Source organism: Microcebus murinus, chromosome 8 (genome assembly GCF_040939455.1).
Source record: "Microcebus murinus isolate Inina chromosome 8, M.murinus_Inina_mat1.0, whole genome shotgun sequence".
NCBI lineage: Eukaryota > Metazoa > Chordata > Mammalia > Primates > Cheirogaleidae > Microcebus > Microcebus murinus.
The window spans coordinates 103,675,547-103,684,613 of NC_134111.1; the positions used below are offsets into that span (position 1 = coordinate 103,675,547).

At 51.8% G+C, this 9,067-nt stretch overlaps 1 long non-coding RNA gene across 2 annotated transcripts; it reads left to right on the top strand.

The window, feature by feature from the left end:
• Positions 1-4,710: 4,710 nt before the first annotated feature.
• Positions 4,711-8,321, top strand: LOC105865700 (uncharacterized). 2 transcript variants are annotated; one of them, XR_012920653.1, is made up of 3 exons: positions 4,711-5,042; positions 5,564-5,701; positions 7,836-8,321. It is a non-coding gene; the product is annotated as an uncharacterized LOC105865700 (long non-coding RNA). The 2 variants fall into 2 exon arrangements; XR_012920654.1 differs by having other exon boundaries at positions 4,712-5,042; positions 7,876-8,321.
• Positions 8,322-9,067: the final 746 nt, after the last annotated feature.

Below are 9,067 nucleotides of genomic sequence, written 5' to 3' on the forward strand. Positions count from 1 at the left end.
ATTTAAGAAATATTTTACTCCTAATACGTTTTAAATTATATAAATGACTTTAGTATCACGGGCTTGACTCTAACACGCATGCGCTTCTGCACACAGTGGCGTCCAGTGGAAACGTACACCCCGAGAGTGGGTACTCGTGAAATGTTTAGAGCTGTGCCCGGCACCGGGTAAGCACCGTGGCCGCGTTTGCTAACGAATTAAGTAAATGGCGAGCATGATCCAGAGAGGGAGGGTTTCGGGGTTGATTACAGACACACAGAATCCAAGTTCCCCTAAAAGGATCTGATGGAAAATCCCATCTGTTCAAGCGGGGCCAACCACCAGATTCGCAACACAAGGTTGTCCTTAAGAAGGGGACGATTCCTTATTAAATATTGGAAAATGTTCCCAGCCTCCCTCCAGGGAGAAGTCGTGGAAAAAAAATCAATTTCAAGAAAAATGCAGGCAAATGAAAGTAAAATTACAACATTTTGCAGAAATAATTCCAGTAAGTGGATTCCTTCCATTCGTTATTAATTATTTTCCCACTGGGTGCTTCGGCGTGGCTGGTGTCCATGCGGCTCCCGGCGTCCGTGTTCGTGAGGGCCCTGGACCGGCCGGGCAGTGTGGGGGAGGGGCGGGGCAGCCATGACACTCCGTCCTGGGCAGCGTGGAGGAGCTGTCACAGCACCGGCACGTCCTGTGTCGTTTTTAGGGTACACTTAGAAATAGAAACTCTAACCTGGCTTTTGAAATTAACTTCTCGAGGTTAACAGGGTGAGTTTCTGTACGCGGCGCTGTGTCAGGGACATTTTGCATTTTGCAAGCCTGTGTCAGGGACATTTTGCAGCAGGGGACAGATCCACAGATGCTGTTGGCACCAGTAGACCCAGCTGGAGGCTCTGGAATTTTCTCTGGAGTCCAGAGGGCAGGGTGGCCGGGCGGAGTCAGTGCTGGAGCGGGAGTGTGCAGGACAGCAGGGCTCCAGCCCCAGGCAGGAATCAGGGCTGGGGGCTGAGGGGCTGCAGGCAGCTTCCTGGAGGTGACCTGATAGGTAGGAGCAAGGCCCAGGTGGGGACCCAGGCCACAGGACAGAAGACAGAAAAGAGCCCAGTACCAAGGGACTCAGGAGAGTGGGCCCACTCGGGGGACTCAGTTTCCGTAAGTAAATAAAGGGGCGACCTGGCCACAGGAGGGGCTGGAGCCCGCACTGGTGGGAGTGGGGCCTGCAGCAGCCGCCCTGCCCTGGGGCCACGTGGGCAGAGGGCTGACCTGGCCCCCTCTGTGCTGAGGAGCTGTCAGGATGGGACTGCAGGGGAGTCCCCGTGGCTGGGGCTGCGAGGAGAGCCCGAGGGGTCTTTGTGGTGACGAGGTTGTGCGCTCTCGTGGCGTGTGGCTGCGCTTCCCGGGTGTGCTCCCACTGGGTCTCTAAATAAGAGAAGCAGGACAGGGCATGGTGCATTAGGGGTGGACAGATGGACGGAGGCCGTTTCATGCATCAGACTGGCGTGGGTGTGAATCCCAGCGTTCCCACTGCCCAGCACTGTGGCCTGGACGTCAGTATCGACCCCTCTTGGACAAGGCTGAGAATAAGCACGTGCTTTGTGTAAGGATGCACGAGATAATGTCTGCAAAGGGCATCTGTGGTCACAAAGGATGGAGCCACGAGCATTAGCCCTGCTGACTGTTGGTGCGGCACAGCTAGCATGACCAGCACAGCCATCGGCTCCCGGAGTGTCCTGGCCCCACCTCAGCACTCCTTAAGCTCTTTTACTGTTTGAGTCACAAACTCCTTCTAAAACCTCTTGAAATCTCCATACAATCTTCCCCCTAAAATCCACTCCTACGTCTTGCAAGGAAAGTTGGAGTGTTCACAGACACCAGAGTTGAGAATTCCTACTTCTGAGGATGGCCCTCTTGTCTGCCATTGTGCCAGATACAGGTGCCATCCTGCACGAGTGATTTAAAATCAGCATCTTCAAAGCTGACTCTGTGGTGCAGGCTGCATCCTGGGCATTGATAACCTGTGGAGCAGGACCGAGTCCCTGGCATGACCCTAGAAACGCCTCTGTTCACTTCCTGCAGCTCTTTGGGGCAGCTTCTGAGCCGGCAGAGAACCCTGCTCCTGGGCCCCCTCCATGGTGTCTGCTGCTGATTTGTCCCACAGGTCGCCATGCGGTACTAAATCCTATGACGGGGTCTGCCCTACTCCCCTTCACCACCACTCTCTCATCCCTCTTCCAACCCATGCCTTCAGCAATGTTGTCAATCCACAGTTTCTCCTTCCCAGCTGATTTCTGGATGGTCATTCCATATGAGAAGTAGATTGATAATTGATGGATTAATGTGTATAGCTAAATTAAATTAATGTGATGGCTAATATTGTGTGTTGACTTGACTGGGCTAAGGGATGCCCAGTTAGCTGGTAAAACTATTTCTAGGAGTGTCTGTGATGGTGTTTTCGGGAGAGATGAGCATTGGAGTTGGTAGACTGAGTAAGGAGGACCCGCCCTCATCAGGGTGGGAGGGCATCATCCAATCTATTGAGGCCCTGGACAGAACAAAAGGTGGAGGAAGGGAGAATTTGCAGGTGCTGAGACAACCACCTTCTCCTGCTCTCGGACCTCAGCGCTCCAGGTGCTCAGGCCTGTGGCCTCAGACTGAGAGTTCTACCATCAGTTCCCCTGTCCTGAGGGCTCTGGACTTGGACTGAGCGATACTACTAGCTTTCCTGGTTCTCTAGCCTGTAGACAGAAGATCAGTCTCATAATTGCATAAGCCAATTTCTGTATTAACTTCTCTTATATCTACACATATCCTATCAGTTCTCTTTTTCTGGAGAAGTCTGACTAACACATGAGGAAGATTTTAAGAGTTGATTTGATATGATTTCTAGGCTCTATTTTTAAGTGAATCTAAAGCAAGGTGCAAAAGACTACAAGAAAGAAAGAGAAATAAAAATATACATTATATTTGCATATTTTTGCAAAAACAGACACAGAAAAGATAAACTAGAATTTAGTAAAAGTGGTGACCTATAAGGCTTGGGGAAGAATAGGATAGAGGGCAGGAATAAGAGAAAGAATTGTCTGAGAATAACTTTGTATATAATTGGAATTTTTGCACCATATATATTTTAGTATTACAAATAATATTACATACAAAAAAAGTCAAAAAGAGCCTACTCTAGGATTGAATAAAAATGTAAACAAATGAATTTAGCTGTATGTCAACCTGAGAACCCTAACCACTAATGAGAAAAGAATAAATTCAAATAACTTAGAGCCTTGCTAAGTAGGTTTGCTATTGACAATGGTATGGCTGTTGTAATTCTGTGATTTTTAAATCACTTTGTAAATATTGTGGAAGAGATCAAATAACCAAACATATTAATACTGTGAAGACCCGGGGCTTCACTATGGAAGAAGGGAGACGCACATATGGAACAGGGGGAGGAACAGCCAAGGCGTTGGATTAGAAGTAGGCGCATCAGAAGGGCATGCATTCATTACTTGCCACCATCAGTATCAAGAAGCAAAGACATCCCAGCGGTAGTGAGCTCAGGTATTGCTACACCTTGGTTTCTAAGTACCATTCTCCCCTAAAAGGAACCAGGGCTCTTTGGAGAAATGACAGATGCCAAATAGGAAAGTCACAATCCATGCCTAGATGTCTAATTCCAGAAATCAGGGAGTGCTCACGAACTGGTGGGACCACGCACAGTGGTGTAGGAGCTGCCCCCCGTGGACAAATTGTCCACCAGAAAGAATAACCCTGTGCTGCAACAAGGTCGCCTACATGGTGTTCTTCCCCCCAAATGTTAACTAACAGGAAGCCAGCAGGCAAATCCAGAGTGTCAGATGTTCTACAAGACGACTAGCCTAGAGTCTGTTCAAAGTCATGAAAACCAAACACACACAAGGGTGGATGAAGAACTGTTCTAAAATAAAAGAAAAAAATATTAATAACCAAAAAAGAATGATTAGAATTTAAAAAAATAATAATAACCAAATGCATTGGAAGAATTTTAATGTTTCCTGGGTCAAAAACCAAAACCACTACAAAAGCCATGTTGGGATACTTGTGGAAATTCAAGCTGGACAGTAGAGTGGAGAAGACTGTTGAATTCGCGTTTCTGTTCTTAGGCGTGAACACGGTGCTGCGGTCACCTTGGAACGCCCTTGTTCTCAGGGCTGAGCTGGCAGTGCTGTGCCTCCATGCTGCTGGAGCTGTGTGGCTTCCTGGTCCCCACCGGCTGGAAGGCCTGGTGACAAGTGAGGGCCACCTACCCCCTCGGAGCCCGGGAGCACACTGCACTTTCACGTCCTGCTTACTCGGGGAGGACCGGGGTCGTTTCTCTGGCCCAGCTCCCGTGGGTGGTCACTATGGAAGAAGGTTCCATTTCCCCTGAGCTATGCCCCTCAAATCCCTAACGTCTACGGAAGAAGAGTTCCCTTCTTTCCTAAGACGTGGAGGGTGTCTCTGAGCCCTCCTGGGCAAGCACAACTGCCTTCTGAACTGAGAGGCTCCTTCACAGACCAGTGGCCGCGCCGTTCTCCTCTCCAAACCGAGCGTCACTGCTTTACGTTCTGGGCGGGAGCCGCATGGGGAGGGCCAGGATGGGGCACATCTGAATTCACGGATATCTTGGGTTTGAATCTCCCCTGAAAGGCTCAGCGAGTGAGGAAGGAGAAACTCGCAGGGAGTTGGGAGGGGGCTAGGGTCTTCATTAACTCATTCTGTGACCTGGGACAGAGCCTGTGGTTTCCTGGGGCCTCTGCGCCCCGATGGTGACCTGGGGTCAGTGAACTCAGTGGCTCTCAGCAAGCGCTGAGTGTCTGAGTCACTCGTGGAACACTGGAACAAAACAGAAGTCCCGAACACCCAGCGCAGGCCTGGCCCCCGCCCCTGGGAGCTCTTACGCAGCAGGTCTGGGGCGGGGCCTGGGCCTGGGGGGCTACTTCTTAAGAAGTGCACAGATTGTTCAGACACCCGTGTCTGCTGGAGACCCGCGGGACAGAGTGACGTCTGGTCGGGCAGTGCTCCTTCCAGAGGAGGGGCAGGTAAGTGGCTTCCAAAACATCTCCGAGGTTCAGAAAAACAACCTCCAAGAGGATGACTCAACGCCCGAGCCCTGCAACTCTTCCCGAGTGGGGCTGAGTCACACGCGCTCCGTGCCTCCCAGATGCGGGCGCCCGTGCCAGCTGGGTGGGGGGAGGGATGTTTGCAGCTCGCTGGCTGGTCCGGTGCCTTCCGCGGGGTCACTGGAACCCGCGAGGGCCAGGGCAGCAAACGCAGGCAGAGGGATGACAGATGGGCCGGGCTTCCAACCGGGAAGGGTGGGCGGGCTGCTCTCTGGGCTCCCTGGCACCTCGGAGGCGCTGCGCCGGCCACTGGGATTTCACAGCCGTCCTGGGCTCTGCCCGAGTCCCGACCTTCCCAAGAAGCAGCCCAGGCCTGACCTAGCCACGCGCTTTCCGAGTGCTCCACACAAAGCTCATCTGTTCAGAAAGTGAGAGTTTACAGCCCTGGGTGCCACGGGGTGGTTTTCTTAAGATTTCTTAGGACTCTTGTTTCTTTCCAGGTTCCTGTCTTAAACTACTGCAGCCCCAACAGCGAATTGCCTTGGGATGCAAGTATTAAGCACCCAGTAGTCCCCCGCCCGACACCTTGAGCCAACGCCCGGTGCCTTCTCTCTGGGCCGTCCTGTCTGAGGAGCCAGGTGAGGGTCACTGGTGCTCTGTTGGGGTGGACTTGACATTTGAGTGGGGTTCTCTTTGAGCCAGGATGGTCCCCTGGCCATCACTGGCTCCCATGGCCCCGTGGTCTCCTGAGTGACACCACCCAGCCCACCTGGGTCCTCCGGGCACCAGCTTCCACCTCAGTCTGCTTCTGCGCTCAGTCCTCCCAAACGCACCTGCGCCCCTCGTTCGCCTCTGTGAGAAAGGAGGGCAGAACGTTTTATTAAAACACTAACGAGGTATGTGTAGCAGGTTGTATGGTCGCCCCCCCCCCAAAAAAAAAATCATGTGTTCACATCCTAGTCCCTGGGACCTATGAATGTTACAGTGCTTGGAAAAGGGGTCTTTGCAGGTATAATTAAGGGTCTTCAATGACAAGGGCTATGGCTTACATGTGTCCCCCAAAATGTGTGTGTTGGAAACTCCATCTCCAAGGCAACAAGGTTGGAAGTGGAGCCTAACGAGTGGCGATTAGGCCCTGGGGACCAGGGGGCGGGTTAATGCTGCTGTCCTGGGAGTGGGCCCCCGCCCACCTCGCCCACCGGATGCCGGCCCCTCCACCTCGGGCTCTCCAGCCCTCGGAACTGCGAGAAGTACATTTCTTTTCTTTGCAAATTACCCAGTCTGTGGCATTCTGCTTTCGCCGAAGTGAGCACATGAGACAAGCGTCCTTTTAAGGGACACACAGAGGGGAGACAGGGAGAGGCCATGGGACTGCTGCGGAGGGCAGAGGGTGGAGGGAGGTGACCACACGTCCTGGTGTCTGCAGGGGTGGGAGGGGCAGGCAGGGGGGATTCCCCGCTCTTGTCTCTGTGGGGACCACAGCCCTGCGGTCGCCTGGATTCCAGAATTCTGGCCTTCAAAACGGTGAGACTTTCTGTTGTTTTGAGCCACCCAGTTTGTGTCGATTTGTTATGGCAGCCGTAGGAAACACACTTGCGTGCACACACACACACACACACACACGAGGGACTGTGGGCGCAGGGGGCTCTTGCAGGAGAGCGGACGGCTCCTTGTGAGAAGCTGACCTGCGGCGGCAGCAGGGACTCCACGCCCCGCCCCTTTCCCGCATACCCTCGTCACCCCGTCCCGGCCTTGCGTCTACCTGGCCGCCATCCACTATTCCACCCTGGTCGCCAGGTCGCTGCCCGGGATGCACCGTTCTCAGTCCTGTGCCCCGACAGACTCGCCGTGCGGGAGGCTGTGAGCTGTCACCCCTAAGTCAGTCCCCCGCCCCCAGGCGGCCAGGCTCCGTGCTCCCTGCCGTTTCAGGCAGTCCTCCTCTGGCCTGCCCTGCCCCGCGACTTCTCCTGTGACCACCGGCTCTGCGGCTGTGTCTGTCTTCCCCTGAGGACCACAGCTGCACCCGGGCCACCCAACTCTGTGCTGCCCCCACTCCTGGTGGCATTTTGTCATGAGCTGCACCCCCCTGTCACACAAGCCCTGGACGGAGGCTTTTTATTCTTTCTCCTTGAAACATGATCTATGAATCCTTTCTGTACTGCTTGGGTTGAAAGATGACTTGAGCCATTTTACATTTTGAGCCATTTGGATTTGAGCCATTTTTTTGAATGATGAGAGTTCTGATGACTTTTTTTCATCCTTTGTGTGTGTGTGTGTGTACGTGTCAACTTTGAGACTACTTATTTTAGGGCGTAGGTGGATGCCAATTTTTCCTTTCTCACATGAAGGTTTTCAGCCCTTAATACTACTAATTATATATCATTAACATTGCTCTGAGAGTAAAAATTCTAAATTTGTTTTGTGCAAATTTTCACAGCAACTCTGAATGTGTCTACAAGAACACAGATATAATTTCTAGAGATGAACTGATAATGCATTTTGTCACTACTTTATCTTTTAACCTATAGACATTCCCTGAAATGGTATTTTCTTTTAAGTTTCTTTTGATAAGACAGCCCCGTGTAAAACAAATGTTTCTAAAGACATATGAAGAGGTGAGCAACACATGACTTCATGAGGGACGGATAACACGTGGCTCTCCTTTTTTTCATCGTCATGGCAGCTCCTACCGTGACCTTCGGTGGAGAGGACTCTGGGGTTTTCATTTCTTCTGCTTCTTTTTAATATTGCATGAAGTCTTCTTTTCACCAGGATAGATCAGTTAGCCTCACCACGCCCCTCCCGTCTGCAGAGCGATGGGGATTCTTTTCATTCCAGCTAGAGATCCATCCTCTGCGGTTCTGCACACATCAAACGCGTCCCCTCCGTCTCCCTGCCATCCATCACGGCGGAATGTTCCAGTTACGGGATCCGACGAGGAGGGTCACATGGGACACCTGTTGGACACTCCACTTTCGTCAAATAATAACCGGAGAGAAAATAATCGAAAGAAGACAGGCGATTCGTTACTAATTACAGAGCAGGGCCTTCTTGGCTTCAGATGTAGAGTTCAAGCTCAGTATACTTGGAAACTTAAGTAGTATTTTTGAAAGGTTCGTGTGTACGAGTCAGACACAATTCACATGTTCTGTCGGATTTCAGAATTGCGAGCTGTCAAGGAGGCGCTTCAGGAGACCAAAAATAATCTTACTTTGCATCATGGATAACTTCACTCTCAAAATAAAACCTTCTTAGTCATGATGTCATGTGATTGCTAATTAAAGCAATAATACCCCTATCGTGTAATATTCTAAAAACGTTATTATTAAAACCCTAAAGTCGAGGGAACTCGCTGGATGACTCTGGGCTGGCGGCAGGGCCGGGATTGGCTGCCCGCGTTGGCATTTCAGGCAAACAGACACCTGCTGACAGCAGCTCCTCCTTGGGGTGCCTAAGGGAGGGGTGGTTGCTGGAGACAGGTTGATGCACATACCCGGGAAAACATACACTACTCCCCCCTCCCTCAGGCCCATCCCCTTCCTCTGACTCACCCCTACACCGTGCCTGGGACATTTTGCTAATATTAGCATTCCATGATTTGTTTATTCGATTTTTCTCTGCAGCTTTTAGGAAACTCAGAGCTCAAGCGAGTGTTCGTGGGTAGCATTACTATTATTTCACACCAGCTTCCTGGGCTCCATGAAGGTGGCTCTTCTTCTGCTGTGACCTTTACTGCCCTGTTGCAGTTTGGAAAGACCCGGGGCTCAGCTAGGGGTCGGCCTTGGTGCTCTGAAGAGGAGGAGTTGGGCGGAGCCAGATGGGAAGAAGAGCTTGGTCAGGCCGGGCTGGTGGGGAGAGGTCTAGATGGGGAGGGGTCTAGATGGGAGGGGTCTACATGGGAAGAAGTCTAGATAGGGAGGGGTCTAGATGGGAAGGAGTCTAGATGGGGAGGGGTCTAGATGGGAGGGGTCTAGATGGGGAGGGGTCTAGATGGGGGAGGTCTA